Raw genomic sequence first — 20,835 nt, forward strand, 5'->3', positions numbered from 1 at the left:
AGCTTCTTTTATGATTTAAGGTATGAAGCCTTTGTCGTTTCTACTCAAAAGGAGTTGGGTTCAGAGTACAGACCCCAGAAGGGTTTTCAGTCTGACATGACAACACTACTTGCTGCTATCTGGACCCTGTGTCCTACGTATGCTGGCAAATGTGACAGTGAAGAAGGAAATATGGATTGTTCATGCAGTTGCTGGGCTAATGCAGAGATCTCTGGACCCTGGACCCAGAATGGAAATACAATTTCGGGAGTAGAATATCAGTGCAGATGTCAAGGAAGAAGGTGTAGGGTTGGGGCTGTACTCTGCGCCACGGTTAGGTTTCACTCTTCATGCAACAACTGCTTCCTGGGTGAACAGTACTCCAGGTCCTGGGCTGGGAGATGGACAGTCAGGCATCACCCTGCTCTCAGGGAGGTGGCTGTTCAAGGCTGGGTCTTCCCATTCTGTGCATTCTATTCTCTATCGATGCATTTGCTCCTGTTCCCAGTGACTTTCACTCTCTATCATAAGCACTTGCCTTGACAATCGCGGAGCCAACAGGTCTGTAGATGGTTAGGAGGTATCATTCCTGAGAGGTACATGCATGCAGCACTTAAAATCATGGGTACTAGGACCAGACCCATCCAATTTCTAATCCGGGTATGCTAATCTTACTTTTGGATCCGGTACTAACCTGATGTGTACCACAGTTTCTTCATCTGTAAAATGGAAAGAATCATAATAACAGCTTTCTTCTCTGGTTGTTGGGCCATTAAATGTAATGCTCAGGCAAAGCATTTAGCACTAAGAGCAACACATATTAACCACTCCTGAAAGTCAACTGTTGGAGCATAGAACTCTTTAGAAGATTAAATAAAATATTCAGCAGAAGTAGAAAAATCATCTCCTGTAATCAATAATAAAAGACAAAAAATAGACCTAGCCATACCTCCACAATTCAGGCTGTGACCAGGCTTTACTCTGGACTTCCCCCGACAGTGCAGAGAGGAGGAGGGAACACGTTCTCCTTCAAGGACGGTGGCAGGGCTAAATTCTAGAAGATGTGGGAATAAACTACAGGACATTCCCAAGCAAGGTGAGTACAGCTGGGACGATTAAGCTTTGGGTTGAAGGAAAAAATAGAAGGAAACTAAGAAAAGCCCGAGGCTGGAAATTACAACTCAGGTCTGGGTAGACATTTGGGAAATGGATAAAATAGGTGCATATCTCACACCATAGGTTTTGAAGTTAGATGTAACTGGATCTGCATCTCCCGAAACAATTATAAGTACAGTTGTCTTAACAGTAAAAATGGTGCAATGTACTCACCGTCTGAGATGGTAAAGATTACGGATGATAAATGCAGTATATTTAACCAAGTATATTGCTGTTGAGGAGCTTACAGTCTAGTGGTGAACACAAACAATAAAAAAGTATTCACATACACCTCAACATAAGAGCACAGAGAAGAGGAACCCTCTTCTGACGTAGCACATCACCAAAGAACCTGGCCCTCTCAGGGTCAGCATGAGGAGACAAGGCCTGAACTGGGAGTATAACTCAGCTTCAGGATGGGGTGTACTTGGCACCTACCATTTTGCTCTCTATTCTAGAGGCTTCCATTGTACCTGAGAAAAAAAGAGTTTCAATTGAATCTACTGTTACATAACTTACACTTTAATGAATAGTTCAATATACATAAATTCCACCATGTACTTACAAGTATTTTCTTAGCCTAGATTCCTAGTACTGCAGTTATCTGGTCAAGATGGGAACACACTGCCATGTTGCTTTCTTGGAAGCCTATACTATCATGGTCCAAACAGCAGGCAGGGCACGAGAGTGGTATTTAAAAGGAATTAAAAATGCATAGTTGTATTCTTCTAAGATAATTGAGAAGGAAAGAGAAAGGGAAAGACTTGCCCATATATCATATTCAGTAAGGGTTAATTCTACATTTTCCTGTTTTAAAATTTCTTGTTGTCTTAGATGAATGTCAAGTAACTGTGACATGTATCAGAATTCTTTGTTATTTTAAAGACGTTTTAATCAAAAAATTCATTTGTGTATACCAATGTCAGTGGGTAGAGTCCTGACCTATCACTACATTCATTTATCTTTGATCTCTTTATGCAGTATATTTTAAATTTCATCCAGTAATGAAAAAAAAACAAACAAAAAACCCTAGTCAATCAGCATTGATTCTGTCTTGTATTAAACAAGTGTGTGAATTTCTGTAGCATCACTGCTTTCTCTGTATCCCAGAAGGATGGCATCCTTGTTCAGTTTCTCAAGGGAAGCATTCAGAGTTCTTTCAGTCACTTAAAAGAAGAACTGGAAAAAACATTGAGAGTACTCTATTTACAACAATTTGTGATGTTATTGTTCCTCTCCACTGATAATTTTCAATATTTTAAAATAACATATTAAAAAAATAACATCTTTTTCAGGAAAGTGTAGTGGCATTATTCAAATTATCTTTAAGGTTTGGTACTTCAAAAAATATCTGGGTTTAGTGATAAATTGTAGCATTTAAACCTTTTTATGTTCCTCATAAATGCAATAGAAAGGTAACAGTAAGTAACCAATAAGGCTCATTTAGCATTTTATCTATTTTGAAATAATAATTCTGTTTCATTTTGGAGTAAAAATAAATAAAAAAAGAATACCACCTCTGGGTAGGTGAAATAGATGCAATTTCCCTCTTTCTTCTGCTAAGTATAACTGAAAACCATGAACATTATACATAAAAAATATAAATAAATAAATAAGGCTGAAACATGGACAAAAAAAATGCATACCAGCTAGGGACGTCAGGATCCAAGAAACAATGCTGTTATGAGTCCCCTGCTTTTGTCTTGTATCATGTATTCTATACTTGGAGCTAAAGAAACCAGTAACCTGGAACACCAATGAGCACAGATGAAAAAAAACCCCAATAGAAATCTGCTTCTCTCCAAAGGGACGGAAGGGGCACCGTAGCAAGACAGAACATATTCAGCCAATAACTATTCTACTCCAGAGAAACACCAGAAAAATCTGTGGCCACACCTTTTCCCAAGCCAGGAATGGCTGAGTGGGGGCACTTAGACTTCCCCCTTCACCAGGCTGTAACCAGGAATCCCAACAACTGCCCCAAGGCTGTGTTATAGAAGGCCAAGTAGGGAGCTGGGCTTTCACACACCAGATGTTAACTAGGTCCTCGTCCCTCACTGTAGTGTTGGTGGAGACTTTTAACTCCACTGTATTGAGGTACCCCCTCCTCCCTTTTGGGGTGGTGTCATAGGAAGCCTAGTGGAGTACAGTTGGTGGTAATAAGGCCAGACCCCTCCATCCACAGCACAGAGGTCACGTGGGAAGAAGTAATGAGATGCTCCTACCCTTCTTCGCCCTAGGGGGTATCAGCAAAATCCTAGTGAGGGTGTGGAATGCTCACCACTGCCCAGCAGTAATGAGGAGCCCGTCACCCCTTGGGTACTGATGGAGGCAGAGTGTAATATGGACCTCTACCCCTGAGTGACAGAATAAGTCATCACCCTTACCCCTACACCAGTGTGGTCTCACAGCAAGCAAGCGAAAACAGAAATCTTAAATTAGATCCAGATTTTCATTACATAATGCTGAAAATGTCTAGGTTTCAACTGGAAATCCGTCACCATATCAGAACCTGAAAAGTCTCAAATCAAATGAAACAGGGCAATCAATAGATGCCAACATCGAGATGACAGAGAAGTGAGGATTATTTGATAACAACTTTAAAGCAGCTAAGATAAAAATGCTTCGATGAGTAATTATGAAAATGCTTGAAACAAAGGGGGAAAAATGCAAGGTCTCAACAGGGAAATAAAGAAGAACCAAATGGAAATTTTAGAAGTGAAAAATGCAATAACAACATAAAAAAAATCACTGAATGGCTTAACAGAAGAATAGATGGAGGAAAGAATCAGTGGACTTGAAAACAGAGCAATAAAAATCTGATCAACAGGAGAAAATAGATTGGAAAAAAAAATAAAGGAACTTAACAAAAGATATAACATTTGTATCCTCAGTGGCTAGGAAGAAAAGGAGAAAGAGGGGCTGAAGAGGTGCTCAAGGAAATAATGGCTGTAAACTCTCCAAATCTGGCAAAAGACATAAACCTTCAGGTTCAAGAAGTTGAGTGAATCCCAAATAGATATTTACAACACAACGTATCATTGTCAAACTTCTGAAAGTAAAGACAAAGAAAAAATCTTGAATGAAGTGAGAGAGAAATGACACCTAATCGGTAGGGAAAAATCAGTTTTAATGACAGCAGATTTCTTTTCAGAAACCATGGATGCCAGAAGGAAAAGGCACACTATTTTTTAAGTGCCAAAATAAAAGAAATTTTAACCCAGAACTCTATATCCAACAAAAATATTATTCAGCAATATAGGGGAAATCTAAATAGGAAGTTTTCTAGACAGAGACAATTGAAAAATGAAAGAATTTTGGAACACCAGGAAGAAAAACAACAAAATAAGTAAAAATGTGGGAAAATAAATTTTTCTCTGCTTTTGTTATCTAAATTATGTCTGATGGTTGAGACAAAAATTATAACACAGACATGGCTTTAAATATGTGTAAAAAAATATTTAAGACAATTATATTACAAATGTTATGCAAACAGTAAAGGGATGTAAAGGGAGATGAGTTTTTTATACTTCATGTGAACAAGGAAAATGTCAAAATTAATAGGCAGTTATAAGTAATTATATAGTATAAAACCCAGAGAACTACCAAAATAGCCATACAGACAAATCCACTCACATACACAATAAATAAATAAAAATAAAATTCTAAAAAATGTTCAAGTAACTCATAGGAAGGCAGAAAAAAGAAAACAGAGAAATGAAAAACGGAAAGAACAAATAGAAAACCAAAAAGTGAGATGATAGACCCAAGTCCTAACATAGCAATAATTACATTACACGTAATAGTCTAAACATACAAATTCAAACACTGAGATTGGTAAGGTGGATTAAAAATGTGAGCCAACTATACACTTTCTATATGTAACTCATTTCACATATGACACTATAAGTAGGTTGAGAGTAAAATGATGGAAAAAGTATATCATGCAAACATTAATCAAAAGAAAAATGTGGAATATTATCAGATAAAGTAAGGCTCTGGAACAAACAAAATAACCAGAGTCTGAGAGAGACGTTACTTAATGATGATAGTGTCAATTCATGAAGACGCCATAGCAATCCTAAAAGTGCATGCAACAAACAACATAGCTGCAAATTATGTAAAACAAAATCTTATGACTGAAAGAATGAAACGATCAATCCATGATCACAGTTGGAGACTTTAACACCTCTCTCAACAATTGATAGAACAATAGGACAGAAAATAAGCCGGAAAAGAGACAAACTCAACAATATGACCAATCAAAAGAAGTAATCAAGATTTATAGCATGTTCTACCCAACAACAGCAGACCCTGCAGTTTTCTCAAATGCTCTTAAACATATACCAAGATAGAGAACCTCCTGAGCCATAAAACAAGCCTCACCAAATGTAAAAGAATTAGACCATTTGCAGTATGCTCTTTGACCACTATGAAATCATTACATTTGTATCAAAATGTAATAGCACCACTTTGGTGATATCTAATATAAAACAAAACAAGCATGTCTATTGACAATGAAATGCTACATTTCTTTGTGAATCCTGGAGAAATACCTACACATGTGCACACAGAGGCATGGTTACAGATGTTCACCGCAACATTATTTATAATTGTAATAAAATATGAAACATCTAAATGTTTCCCAGCAAGGCTGGGAACGGTTAAATAAGCATGCTAATACATACTGTTACATAATTCATGATCAAATAGGAAGCAGACCCACATATATTAACAGAGAGATATATTTAAAAACACCTTAAGTGAAAAAACAAATTAAAGAGCAACATGGTGGCAATTATCTAATGCCACAAGAATCCTGTGTCACAAACCACTAAAAAAACGTAGTGCCACCCAGAATCAACACCATCAATTTAGATTGGGCTTGGATAGAAAGCTCCCTCTCAGCTGGGCACCTCCACTTACCTGATGAACAGCTGAGAGTCAGCTGATCTAGGATGGCCTTGGCAGGGAGACTAGGGGAACTGCTCTACACCTGCCTTGTTCTCCAGAAGGACAACTCAGGCATCTTCTCACAGGGAAGGCAGAGGAGTGAGACAGCAAGTGGAAACACACAGGCTTCTTATAGCCTAGTTCATGATGGACTCTTATTGCTTCCACCTCATTCTATGGCCCAAAATTAGTCACATGGATGAGCCCAAAGGGCTGGAGAAAGAGACTGCCTCTTTTGTGAGAGAAACTGAAAAGGCATGTGGCAATAGTCATGATAAAAGGAGAGGGGAAGTATTTGGGCCATTAATGCAATCAATCCACCACAAATATCTACAGTTACATAATGCAACCTCTCTTACGTGTGTGGAGGTTGTGTTGAATTCTTAGATTACTGGTGCAGAACACAAAGGAGAGTTTAGCAGGCGCTGGCGAATTGACTTTTCACACTGAGGATGTTTTCTTCTTTGTGTGTTAAAAACATATAGGCTATGTAAAACAAACTAGTAAGACGCTTATAGAATTTTGAGATACAAACAAGAAAACTCTACATTATGAGTGAGATCCAAGGAGTGTGAAAGTAAACTGATAATGTCTTCAAGGTCCAGATCAGGAAGAGCAGGTACCCTAGTCTGTAACAGTAAGTAATCTGGTTTGCTGACATTTGTTGTGTTTGCTACATCCCAGGGTCTTTTCAAATATTTCATCCAATTATCCCAGTAATTTGCATGGATGGTCTTATGGTACCCATTCTAGAGATAAGACAGCTAAGCCTCAGGGAAAGTAAATAACTTAACCAAGTTTATCTTGTTGATAAGGGAGAGGCTGGCATTGTACATGCTACTTCTCATGCTCTTGACTTTGCCCCTGATTCCTCTCATGTAGCAACATGGCATCAAGTGTGTCAACACATGTGAAACCTAGGAAGGCAAAGGAGCAAATTGAGTATGATAGATGTAAAGAGATTTTCTTGAATTGACTTTATAGTAGATAGTATTTGGTGACACAGAAAAATCACAAAAGAAATACTACTTTCTTCAAACACACATTCACAAAACCCACACAGATGAAGAAATGAACAAAAGAACAGGTCCTAAGTCTAGTCAGTAGTAAAGTAGAACTCTTGTTTCTTCTCTCTCTCTCTCTCTCTCTCTCTTCCTTCCTTTTTGCTGACATTATTTTTTTTATGAGAGAGACACCAGGAAATAAAAATGCTGCATTTGGTTAGCATTTTGTAAAGCACAGATTAGGAAATAAATACCTCATGCCTGCATGCAACTGCTGAAGTTATAATTAACAGCAGGTGGGGTTTACGCTGTTGGCTGTTTCGCACAAAGGAGGCTGGAGAGAGTAGCTCACTTCCACATAGCCCCACAGCTTCTGGTCCCAGAATGACCATCATCAGATGTCTTTTTCGTCCTGGGCTGGGTGGTCAGGAAACAGGTTCTCCTTGTCTTGTCCTTGAGAGCTGATGCGATCACCAGGTGGCCCTCAGATGGCAGGGTGCCAGTAATTTGACATCATTTTTGGCACAGAATGACTACCAAAGAAATTTCTACAATTCTTGAAGGTTTCAAAAAATCAAACTAAGATAATGTTATACTGCTGGTTGGAAAGCATTCTCTTTTTTTTGTTACTTTTACCTCAATCTATTTTCTAGAATTGTGGGAGAATTATGGATTCTTCCCCTTTAGCTTGGTGTGTTTTCTCTCAATCATAACAATGCACAGCAAGATTTCATTATGAGGATTTTTCTCATAAGCTGTAATTCAAATATATACTTTTGTCTAGAAATAGTGAAATTTTTAATCCTTTCTTCAAAAACTGTGAAAGTCCTGCTCTGGCCAGATTTATGGCAGACTGAGGAGCAGGACAATTATTTAAATCCTAGGAGTAGCAGAGACTGTTAAAATCTATTAGAATACAAAGACAGCAGTAATAAAAAGTTGATTTTTTTTTTTTTTTTACCTAAACATTCTCATAAGAGAGCACAGACTGTAGCTGTAATACTGCCTAATGATGGAATTTGTTTTGATGTAATTTTTAATTAGTTTTTTTTTTTTTTTGAGTTCTTCTGTAATGAATGTATGGTTGAAGAATTGGGATGCTATAAGTACTTGGACGGGAGAAAAACCAGCATCAATATTCTCTGGATTTATCAGAAGTTGGTGATAGAAAACCAATAAATTTATTCCATGGAGGTTGTACCAACACATCAGTAAAATGTTGCTTGAAAGACAGTCCAAGGAGGTTTGGTGATCTTGTTATAATATGGTCAGTATTTTGAGTTTCAGGCACCACTTTTACTTTTTTTTTTTTTTTTTTTTTTTTTTTTTTTTTTTTTTTGCGGTACGTGGACCCTCACTGTTATGGCCTCTCCCACTGCGGAGCACAGGCTCCGGACGCGCAGGCCCAGTGGCCACGGCTCACGGGCCCAGCCACTCCGTGGCATGAGGGATCCTCCCAGACCGGGGCACGAACCTGCGTCCCCTGCATCGGCAGGCAGACTCTCAACCACTGCGCCACCAGGGAAGCCCCAGGCACCACTTTTAAACCAGTATTTTTCTTATATGGATTCCTTTCTTTTCCTCACTTGATCATTTGGTGGACATGTACAAGACCAGTGTCAATTTAATGAGAGCGCTCTGAGCCTTCCACCAGTAAGAACTGATCTCACGATCCCCAAAACCTCCATATTTGAAATTTTTGTCTACTCAACTGCACTTTACAAGTAATAACACTTTTATTATCTCATGTTTCATTCATCAAACACTATATAACTGACAATCAAGGCTTCTAATAAGCATGAGATTCCCATGCTATCAACGTGAGGTTGACGGCAACAAAGCAAGGAGTGGTTTGTTTTGTGGTTTATAGGCCGAGGTTTGGATTTCAGTCACTAGCTTTGTGGTGTTGGCAAGCTATTTAACTAATCTGTCTCTCTCTTTCTGTCCATCTCTCTCTCTTTCCCTCCCACTCCCCCATGCTTTTAAAACGTTACTGCTGATATATTGCAAAACTGTTACAAGGGATGCTGAGACCTCAGGGTGGGAACCACTGCACTATAGAGACTCTTCTAAATAGGATAGTTGATTATGGAAAGAGAGAGGGACCCTTAGAATCGACCTTGTAATCAAGCAGAGTGGCTTATCTATATCACACTCTCCTAGCTGTCATGAAGTTGATGATACAAATGATGCTGGGTAGAAAACTGCATCAGAGGCATGGGGGCTACACCCAGGATGCCATGGCAATGAGGCCATAGCACCAGGACAAAAGCACAAGTGTGTCAGATGCAGGATGGGGCGACCTAGAGAAACTCATATCCAATTCATTAATCTCAGAGTTAGGGAGACAGGACCAGACACTGGAAGTCAATGGTCAGACACACTGAACTGAGCCCTGGAGTTGAAGACCTGGGTTCTCCCTCCAGACATATGCCATTTATGACAGCAAGAAATACATGAGAAAGCACATGGTAGCATATGTATATATTTACAGTATTGAATTAGGAGAGTAATAGCCACAATTTTTTAAACGCCATTATGTACCGGGCCCTCTGCTTTACACATATTACCTTACTCTGGGCTCACAAAAATCCTATTTTTCAAATAAGAAAAAGAGGCTTATAAAGATTAAATAATTTCCCCAAATATGTGCAGCTAGAAGCTGTCCTAGTCAGGAATCAACACTAGGCTCTTTGATGGGATATCTCACACAACTTCCAATGCACTACCCCATAAATGTCCCAGGGATGTAGGAATCAATTGTCCCCTTATGTTTTCATAGTGCATCAAGTACAGATAAATGTTCACGTCTACCATCCAGTGTCCTCTTTTTACTACGTACACAAGAAAAATTAAATGGTGCTGTAAAAGTCTCAAAAAAAGAGAGCATGGACTTGAACTCAAGCGTTCTGAGGCCAGAAGCTATGCTGTTTTCCCTGTAGGATACAGCTGTTGAAGGAAACAGTAATCCCTTCAGACTTGGGTGGGGCTACAGGTGTATTTAGAATTGGTAAGAAAAAGTTTCACAGAGGAGGTGGGCTTGAATTGGCCCAGAAAATATATGTGAGATTTTGTTGGTCGAAGAATAATGAAGGAAGATAAATAAGAAAGGAAGTCCCCCAATAGGGCATGTACGAAACATTATTCATAGAAATTTAACTTTTGAATCCATACTGTAGAAATACCTACAACTTGATATCTTTATAACGTGGTTATTTTGATATTTAAGGAATATGCTCTCTCAGATAACTTTCAGCTTGCGCTTAGTTTATATTTTTGTCATTCCAACAATGAAGAGAATGGTTCCTACAAAATTAGCAAGCCTCAAGCAAGACTGTCTCCACATCGATTCTGATGTTGTAAAGCCGGGCAACTGAACTGTTTCCACACAAGAACCTCTACGTTGGGAAAATGGAGTTTTTCACCCTGGCTGGAGTGAGGGACAGCCTGGGTTCTTGCCTAAATAAAGAGTATGAAGTATTTATTTTCAGCTTCAAAATTTTTGAGGCCTTTTATTTTATTAAAAATTTGTGTTTTTCTCTCATAATATTCTCACATTTGTTTCAATATAAAATATGTTTTAGATTATCATAGATTAAAATAGTCATCGTGTCCCTCTGGGTGCACTGCAGGAAAATCCATTTTGCCACATGTATCTGAACCCCTTCCTACATTTGTGAATTCCCACCTACGCATGACGAAAGGCAAAGCCCACTCTGCTAACGGCAGTGGATGCTGTGGTGGCAGCCATCTTCCAAGCTGATAAGCATCCTCTGAAAGTCATAGTGACTGGCTTAGAGATGGGCACGTGCTGAGTCTGAATGCTGGGAGCCCGTAGCTGTAGAGCCATTGCCAGTCATCTGGGGCAATAAGACGTGAGACTGGAGTGGACAGAGCAAATAATGGGGAAGCAGATCTAGAAATACGAGAGATAACCAGGCTCAAATGACTTAGTCTGACCAGCTGAATCAAGCTTTGCCTTAAACAAGCTGTGTTTTAGGACACAAAGTCCAACAGATTACATGTATCATTAAGCTTGGTCAAGCTGTCTTCTTCTGCTCTTTGCAACCAAAGCACTCTATCTCATCCACTGTAAAATGTTGGTGTCTGGAAGTTTCCTTTCAGTGTTTTACTTTTTGCAATTGTGATTAGCATTACACAAAATTCCCTTGTACGGTGTCTCAGAGTGTGAAATAGGAAGGTAGTACATCCAGTGACTTTTGTACAGTACTGGATGATTGATACATGGCTGTGAGCTTTATAACTCAAATTCGGTAAAAGAGACGTATATACGCACAATACAGGTATGTACACACACATGCCTGTGTATATAGATATACACATACTGACATGTACATGCACATATATGTGTGTGTGTATGCACAAGTACACACACATATTGTGTGAGCACACAGTATAATGTAGAGTACTAGAAAGAACTCTGGCTGGAAGCTCAGGAGATCTGTCTCTTGGCCCTGTCACTAATTATTTCCATGATCTTGGCAAATTCACTGTAAATTAGATGAATGATTGTTAGCATTTCCATGGCATTTATCAAAGTGGTCTCACATAAACTATCTCCTTGAACGCTCGAACTGTCCTATAAGACAAGAAAGGGCACGTGTTAAAAATGCAGATACTCTGGTGCAGATACTCTAAGACTGATGAAGTAGGGCCCGGATACTTGTGTCAGTCCCTTCATTCCAGAAGATGATCGCGTTTAGTTAGGATGGAGACCCGACACCATCTGTCCTCAGTATTTTTATCCAGTATTCTGTGATCTTTGCAGCAGCCAGAGATCAAAGTTGGGAACCTCAACTTTCTTTATCCACACGCAATTGTCTGGAGATATGCCATCCTTCTCCAGGGCAAGCGTATTGGAAACCCTAGATCCAGCTATATTTGAAGGCTTCCTACCCCTGGATTTTCTAGTTTTATGGATAAACAAAGTCAGGTGTCTATCAATGGCAGAAAGAGCCTGGCTGTGGTAAGATTATTGGGAGGCCCTTGTGTTCTGCCTTCACCCAGAAACCTGTAATAGTGCAGACGTTTCTTTCTTCCCATGTTTGGAGCATGACCCTCCAGTTCTTCAAGGTTCTTCCACCTACAGCTACTGGAAGCCTGTACAATTCATCTCCTACCTGACAGCCCATTAGGTATGTGAGCACCTTGTCATGTTTTCTCTAAGTCTGCTCTTTTCCAGGGTAAAAACTGTCAGGAGTTCAGAAAAGAACAGAAATATGAATTTGATATTGAAGTCTATCTCTGAATGTATCCAGACCTTTGAGTTATCTACTAAGAGATAGGCACTGACCTCTTGTAGGTATTTAGATATTTCAGTCCCACCTCCTGGCAAAGAAGCTTCTCTTGCTTAAGATAAAATATGTATAACTTAGCAAAGTTCTGTAGTGAGAAAGCTGGGTGGGGACAAAAGTTCAGTTCTTTGGCACATGTGCTCATTAAGAAATAGAAGTACCCAGACACAACAAGAGTAATGCATTTTATTCCCTGCTTCCTCAAAGAGAATGCACACCTTGTGTTTTATTTTGAGATTTCTGTTGAAGATGGTCAGTGGACTACTAGTGCTCTATTATAATAAAGCTCTCCATTTATCTCTCAGTTAACTGCACTGAGTTTTCAAAAGCTTTACTAACTCAGGGACGTGTGTCATCTATAATATGTAGTGCCTTTGGTCTGAGTATTTTGCAGTTAATGTGAATTTTTATAGAGCATCTCTGCATTCTTTTACTCTGACATAAAACTACTAACAGTGACAACTCACAACGACACAGGAATAATAACTCTTACACCTTTAAGGACTCGGCATGCAGGGGACAACGTGCCAAACATGCTACACACATTGCTTTACTTAAGGAAGTTACTGACCTCATGGATAGGTTTTTTTTTTAATTTTTCAATTTTATTTTATTATTTTATACAGCAGGTTCTTATTAGTCATCAATTTTATACACATCAGTGTATACATGTCAATCCCAATTGCTCAATTCATCACACAACCACCCACACCACTCCGCCGCTTTCCCCGCTTGGTGTCCATACGTTTGTTCTCTACATCTGTGTCTCGATTTCTGCCCTGCAAACCGGTTAATCTGTACCATTTTTCTAGGTTCCACATATATGCATTAATATACCATATTAGTTTTTTCTCTTTCTGACGTACTTCACTCTGTATGACAGTCTCTAGATCCATCCACGTCTCAACAAATGACTCAATTTTGTTCCTTTTTATGGCTGAGTAATATTCCCTTGTATATATGTACCACATCTTCTTTATCCATTCATCTGTCGATGGGAATTTAGGTTGCTTCCATGTCCTGGCTATTGTAAATAGTACTGCAATGAACATTGGGGTGCATGTGTCTTTTTGAATTATGGTTTTCTCTGGGTATATGCCCAGTAGTGGGATTGCTGGGTCATATGGTAGTTCTATTTTTAGTTCTATTTTAAGGAACCTCCAAACTGTTCTCCATAGTGGCTGTATCAATTTACATTCCCACCAACAGTGCAAGAGGGTACCCTTTTCTTCACACCCTCTCCAGGATTTGTTGTTTGTAGATTTTCTAATGATGGCCATTCTAACTGGTATGAGGTGATACCCCATTGTAGTTTTTTTTTTTTTTTTTTTTTTTCGGTACGCAGGCCTCTCACCGCCGTGGCCTCTCCCGTTGCGGAGCACAGGCTCCGGACGCGCAGGCCCAGCGGCCATGGCTCACGGGCCCAGCCGCTCCTTGGCATGCGGGATCTTCCCGGACCGGGGCACGAACCCATGTCCCCTGTATCGGCAGGCGGACTCTCAACCACTGCACGACCAGGGAAGCCCCCCCATTGTAGTTTTTATTTGCATTTCTCTAATAATTATTGATGTTGAGCAGCTTTTCATGTGCTTCTTGGCCATCTGTATGTCTGCATTGGAGAACTGTCTATTTAGATCTTCTGCCCATTTTTGGATTGGGTTGTTTGTTATTTTTAATATTGAGCTGAATGAGCTGTTTATACAGGTAGGTATTATTATCTTCAATATACAGATGAAGACCTAGAGGGTCACAGAGCTGAGATTAACTGGAAAGGCTGGCTCATAAGCTGGTAAATGGAAGAGCCAGACAGGTTCTGATCCAAGTATTTCTCTCCCCAGTCTGACTGCCTACCCCTCATTGTTCCCCTATGTGTAATTATAGAATTAGGTGTAATTATAAAATAATTCTGATTTTAGCTTATGGGATTGAAAGTCCCCTCCTTTGTCTGTCCTACTTCTATCTTCTTTATAGCCTTAAAAAATACTAACAGATATTTGAAGTCACTGCTTCCTAGTCTCACCTCACGTCCAAGCTCACCCACTCCTGCCTTTCTGGTGTCCTCACCATTCCAATGCCTCTGTTTTATGAAGGTCGTCCATGACACCCTAAAAACCTTCACTAAAATCCCTTTTTCCATGCCTGTCTTGTCATCACTTGTCCTGTCCTTTAAAATAGGAGTGCACCCTGGTGGATTAGTTTCCTGCAGGTTTTGTAACAAATTTTCACAAATTTGGAGGATTAAAAAGAAGAGAAATTTAATATCTCAGAGTTTTTGAGGCCAAAAGTCCAAGGTGTTGGCTGGGTCACACTCCTTCTGGAGGATCTACAGAATTTGTTCTCTGCCTCTTCCAGCTTCTGGTGGCAAACAGCTTTCCTTGGCTTGTGGTGGCATCTCTCCCTCTGCTCTTTCTTTTCATAGCCTTCTCTGTGTGTCTGATTCAAAACTCTCTAGGCCTCTTTCTTATGAGGAAAGGCCTGATTGCAGGAGGACCACCCAGATGACCCAGTATACGCTCCTCCTCTCAAGTTCCTAAACTTAATCACATCTTTTGTGATCAAAGACACATCCATAGGTTCTAGGGATTAGGACGTGCACATAACTTGGGATAGGGGGCACCATTTAGCCCATTACATCTGATTCTGTCTTTAATCATAGTGCTATCCTACTCTTGTAATCTTCATGCTTATTTCTTTTTTTTTTTTAATATTGGTTATGGAGACTATTTTTATTTACTTTTTATTATTTTTTGGCCGCACTGCACAGCAGGCAGAATCTTAGTTCCCTAACCAGGGAAACTGTGTCCCCTCCAATCTTAACCACTTGACCACCAGGGAGGTCCCTTTTCCTGGTTATTTCACCAATATTTCCTAGTATCTTGAAAATTCTCAAATTTATAACCTTGGCAGAGGTCTTCTGGGTTTATAACAATTCTTCTTCTTACACATGCACATAATCACAGAGGTTCTGTAGGTTTGTAATGCACAAATAAGATGCTGGCCAAGCCCTGGACACACTTGTTTCAGGGTAGGATCAAATTTCAACTTTTATTAGTTGACTTCCTACACATGAGTGGTTTATATCTTCTCCCCACTTACCCTTTCCTTAACCTAATATACCACTTTTTTTTTGTTAAATCAGTAATGTTTATGCTATTTTAACTATATATCCAGTGTACTAAAACATTATTTCCTTTTTTGTACAACGTATTTTGCTTTCCTGGAGGTCAATAATCATCTTATTTATCAACTTAGCTTTTTGCTTAGTGTTTTTGTTTTTGTTGGGGGGGTCAGCCATTATTTAATTTTAAAAAAATTTAATTATTTAACCCATAAATTCAATGCTAGAATGTAAATCTCCTTCTAATATGTTTAAATGTATCCACATGAGCCATAAATCTCATTTTAGCCTTAAAAATGGGTCACCTGTAGGTCTGCTGTGCAGCTGTGGGGTAAAGGTTTCCCTTCACACTCATTCTAAGGTTTTCATCTTCTTTTTCTGGGTTGTATCTATACTTTTTTTTATATTTCATGTCCTTCTGAGTTTATTTTCTCATTTCGGTGGAGTATATCTTCTTTCAGCATGATACTTACAATTCTTGAGAGGCTACAAATCTGAAAAAAAACTATTATAATCTCTATGCCTAATTAACATTCTGGCTGGGTACAAAAATATTGTGTACAAATTATTTCTCATAACTTTTGAACACAATGCCTCAGTTTCAGACTGGCTGTGGTGGAAGTGGGAGCCATTCTTGTCTACATCCTCTGTTTGTCCCATTTTCCTTTCTGTTTGGAAGACTTTAGGACTTTATTTTTCCCCCAGTGTTTTGAAATTTATGATGATGTATCTTCCTTGGTGTGTGGTCCTTCTCCTTCAACTGTGCTGGGAAATAAAGAGGAATCATTAATCGGACAAATGATGTTCTTCAGTTCCAAGGAAATTTCTTATGCCATTTTTCTTTTATTTCTTCTCCTTTATTTTTATGTTATCTTTCTTTTTTTCTGGAGTTTTCTATTCTTTGGACACTTTGGATTGATGTTTTAATTGTACTGGTTTTTTCCCTATTTCTTATATCACATACTTTCTAGGAAATATGATCAATTATATCTTCCAATCTTTTCATTGAATTTTTAATTTTACCATCTAATTTTAATATTTGAGAGATTATTTTTTATTATCCTAGGTGAAAAAAGCATTCAGTTTTTTTTGTAGATACATTATCTATTTTCACATCTCTAAGAATATGTGTATATTTTTAGGTTCTTCTACTCACTATACCTTGCATTTTTTTCCAATTCTTTTGAGATTTATTTTTTCTTAAATTTCTATTTATTATTTTTCTTTAATTAAAAAAATTAAATATCTTTATTGGAGTATAATTGCCTTACAATGTTATGTTAGTTTCTGCTGTACAACAAAGTGAATAACTTCTCTGCTCACAAAGGCATGAAACTAGAAATCGATAAAAGAAAAACTGGAAAATTGATGAATACATGGAAATTAAACAATACTCTCCTGAACAACAAATGGCTCAAAGAAGAAATTATAGGGGCAAGAAAAAAGTTTCTTTAGACAAATGGAAATGGAAATACAACATACCAGAACTTATGGGATGCAGCAAAGGTCATTCTAAGAGGGGAGTTCATAGCAATAAACTTTTACATTAAGAAGCAAGAAAGAGAAACAATCTAGTGTTAATTCTTAATATTTTCTATGTTCATGGGAAGTTTGTCTCATCTGTTTCTTGAGAGGGGAGTCCTAAATTTTCCTTCATGGAGAGCATACGGTCTACAACCAGTGTTCTGCAAACAAAGAGGGGAAAGGAGACAAGAGTAAGTAGATTGTTAATCACGCTCTTCATGTTCTGTAGCTACAATAAGCTGTGCCTGAAGCCCTCACAGAGGTAACCTCCCAAATTTTCTGTAAAGAAGGACAGCTAACTCGTTTTATGAGATACAGTAGGAATCTTGCAGTTTCAGTTGCTGCCTAGATGTTCATCATCTAAGTCCAGTGTGATGTTTCCTATTCCCTCACCCCCAGCTTATTTCCACATTCTACCGTGTGTTTCCTTCTGTCAGATTGTCACCTGCTGCCCATTTCTCATAGTTAAACCTTCATCCCCATTTAAGGGTGTAATCAATGGCTTCCCAGACTTAGTTTCTTCCCTCTATTGTCTATGCTACTACGATGAGTGGTCATGTTTCTGGGTAAACATGGTATATCTTTGCTCAGCATGTAGTAGTAGTTCTCATCACTCGGCTTGATAAACCCTCACCAATATCAGTAATATAAAGAGCCTCACAATCTGTCTCACCCTTTTTGCCTTTGCAGAATCATCCTGGGGTCTTTCCTCATCTGCTTCATTTTCCTACACATTTAACATTTCTTACAAGTTGGTAAATATGCCATGGCCACTTGCACTTATTTGACTTCACAGTCTTTCCTCCTCTTCTCTCTACTTGTAAAAGTCCTGCTTTGGTTTCAGGATTGCTTCCACATTACCTTTCCTTTGGAGCTTTCATATCCCTTCCTATGAACTGGAGAGTGGTTCCATCCTGCAGCCTGCAGCCTTTTATAGGTAATACTCCTGTTTTAGCACATGTCACACTAGATTACCAGTTCTTTATATTTATCAGGATTCTCTCTTGTCTAACACACTTGCAAAGACTGAGATTGTGTTTCTTCTTACATGACCTCATTTCTAACCATGTTCCTGGTACAGTGATGGCCAATAAGTGTTAATAAGATAAAGAAACACATGAATCAGTGTAGTGTTAACAAGTACATTTGTTGTTAATTTGAATACATTTGTTCAGCATTTACTTAGACAGTAATTATGATACAGCTTTTATTACAATTTGCACATTTAATAAAAACTTTTTGGCTCTGCTTCATGTTACTGATTATGTAAGTGAGGTAAGGTCTTGCCTCTAAGAACAAGCGTGTATTTAATTATGCAGGATAAACTTAAGCAGATAAATTGCATGATTCATCAACTCCTTCCTCTCCCTTCTTTTTCATGATTTTAGCATCAACCTATGATGTTTGTCCTGTTCATGTGGCTTTTCAACTAGACTTAACCTATTTATTTTATACTATCTCTTACTTTCTTAACTAAAATCTAAGATCCTAGACAAATGACCTCATAAGTGGAGTATTTACTGTGACCATTGTTATGTGGAGGAAAATATTGTAACTTTCATTTTTATTCACTCATTCATTTATTCTTTCATTTCCTGAAATATATGCTATTTAATAGGTGATGGCCTCAAGTAGCATGTATAATTGATAAAGCACATTAATAAAATAAGCACTGATCTTACCAACCAATCTAACTAGAATATAGCCAGGGGCACTGAGAGGCCACACAGATCCCACCCCTCTACTTTTCCTGGAAATAATAAGCAGCCTCAATTTTGTCTTAATCATCTCTTGGTCATTTAAAAATAGTTTTGCAATATATTCATATTTTATTAGACAATATCTTGTTCTCTTTTACTTGCTTTTGAATGCTATAAAAATGGTATCATACTATATGTACTATTCCACAACTTAAATACATATATATATCTTTAAACATCTTTACTGGAGTATAACTGCTTTACAATGAGGTGTTAGTTTCTGCTTTATAACAAAGTGAATCAGTTATACATATACATATGTTCCCATATCTCTTCCCTCTTGTGTCTCCCTCCCTCCCACGCTCCCTATCCCACCCTTCTAGGTGGTCACAAAGCACCGAGCTGATCTCCCTGTGCTATGCAGCTGCTTCCCACTAGCTACATATGTTACGTTTGGTACTGTACATATGTCCATGCCAATCTCTCACTTTGTCACAGCTTACATTTCCCCCTCCCCATATCCTCAAATCTATTCTCTAGTAGGTCTGTGTCTTTATTCCTGTCTTGCCCCTAGGTTCTTCATGACTTTTCTTTTTTCTTAGATTCCATATATATGTGTTAGCATACGGTATTTGTTTTTCTCTTTCTGACTTACTTCACTCTGTATGACAGCCTCTAGGTCCGTCCACCTAGTGAAACTCAATTTCATTTCTTTTTATGGCTGAGTAATATTCCATTGTATATATGTGCCACATCTTCTTTATCCATTCATGTGTCAGTGGACACTTAGGTTGCTTCCATGTCCTGGCTATGGTAAATAGAGCTGCAATGAACATTGTGGTACATGACTCTTTTTGAATTATGGTTTTCTCAGGGTATATACCCAGTAGTGGGATTGCTGGGTCATATGGTAACTCTGTTTTGAGGTTTTAAGGAATCTCCATAATGTTTTCCATGGTGGTCATATCAATTTACATGCCCACCAACAGTGCAAGAGGATTCCCTTTTCTCCACACCCTCTCCAGCATTTATTGTTTGTAGATTTTTTGATGATGACCATTCTGACTGGTGTGAGGTGAAACCTCATTGTAGTTTTGACTTGCAATTCTCTAATGATTAGTGATGTGGAGCATCCATTCATGTGTTTCTTGGCAACCTGTATATCTTCTTTGCATAAATGTCTATTTAGGTCTTCTGCCCATTTTTGGATTGGGTTGTTTGTTTTTCTGATATTGAGCTGCATGAGCTGCTTGTATATTTTGGAGATTAATCCTTTGTCAGCCCCATTTGCTTATTTTTGTTTTTATTTCCATTTCTCTAGGAGGTGGGTCAAAAAGGATCTTGCTGTGATTTATGTCATAGAGTGTTCTGCCTATGTTTTCCTCTAAGAGTTTGATAGTGTCTGGCCTTACATTTAGCTCTTTAATCCTTTTTGAGTTTAATTTTGTGTGTGGTGTTAGGGAGTGTTCTAATTTCATTCTTTTACAGGTAGCTGTCCAGTTTTCCCAACACCACTTATTGAAGAGGCTGTCTTATCTCCACTGTGCATTCTTACCACCTTTATCAAAAATAAGGTGACCATATGTGTGTGGCTTTATCTCTGGGCTTTCTATCCTGTTCCATTTATCTATATTTCTTTTTTTGTGACAGTACCATACTGTCTTGATTACTGTAGCTTTGTAGTATACTCGGAAGTCTGGGAGCCTGATTCTTCGAGCTCCATTTTTCTTTTGCAAGATTGCTTTGGCTATTCGGGGTCTTTCATGTTTTCATACAAATTGTGCAATTTTTTGTTCTAGTTCTGTGAAAAATGCCATTGGTAGTTTGATAGGGATTGCATTGACTCTGTAGATTGCTTTGGGCAGTATAGGCATTTTCACAATGTTGATTCTTCCAATCCAAGAACACGGTATAACTCTCCATCTGTTTGCATCATCTTTAATTTATTTCATCAGTGTCTTATAGTTTTCTGCATACAGGTCTTTTGTCTCTTTAGGTAGGCTTACTCCTAGGTATTTTATTCTTTTTGTTGCAGTGGTAAATGGGAGTGTTTCCTTAATTTCTCTTTCAGATTTTTCATCATTAGT

Source organism: Delphinapterus leucas, chromosome 13 (genome assembly GCF_059928025.1).
Source record: "Delphinapterus leucas isolate spDelLeu-1000000601 "Yukka" chromosome 13, BTC_Dleu_Yukka2, whole genome shotgun sequence".
Taxonomy (NCBI): domain Eukaryota; kingdom Metazoa; phylum Chordata; class Mammalia; order Artiodactyla; family Monodontidae; genus Delphinapterus; species Delphinapterus leucas.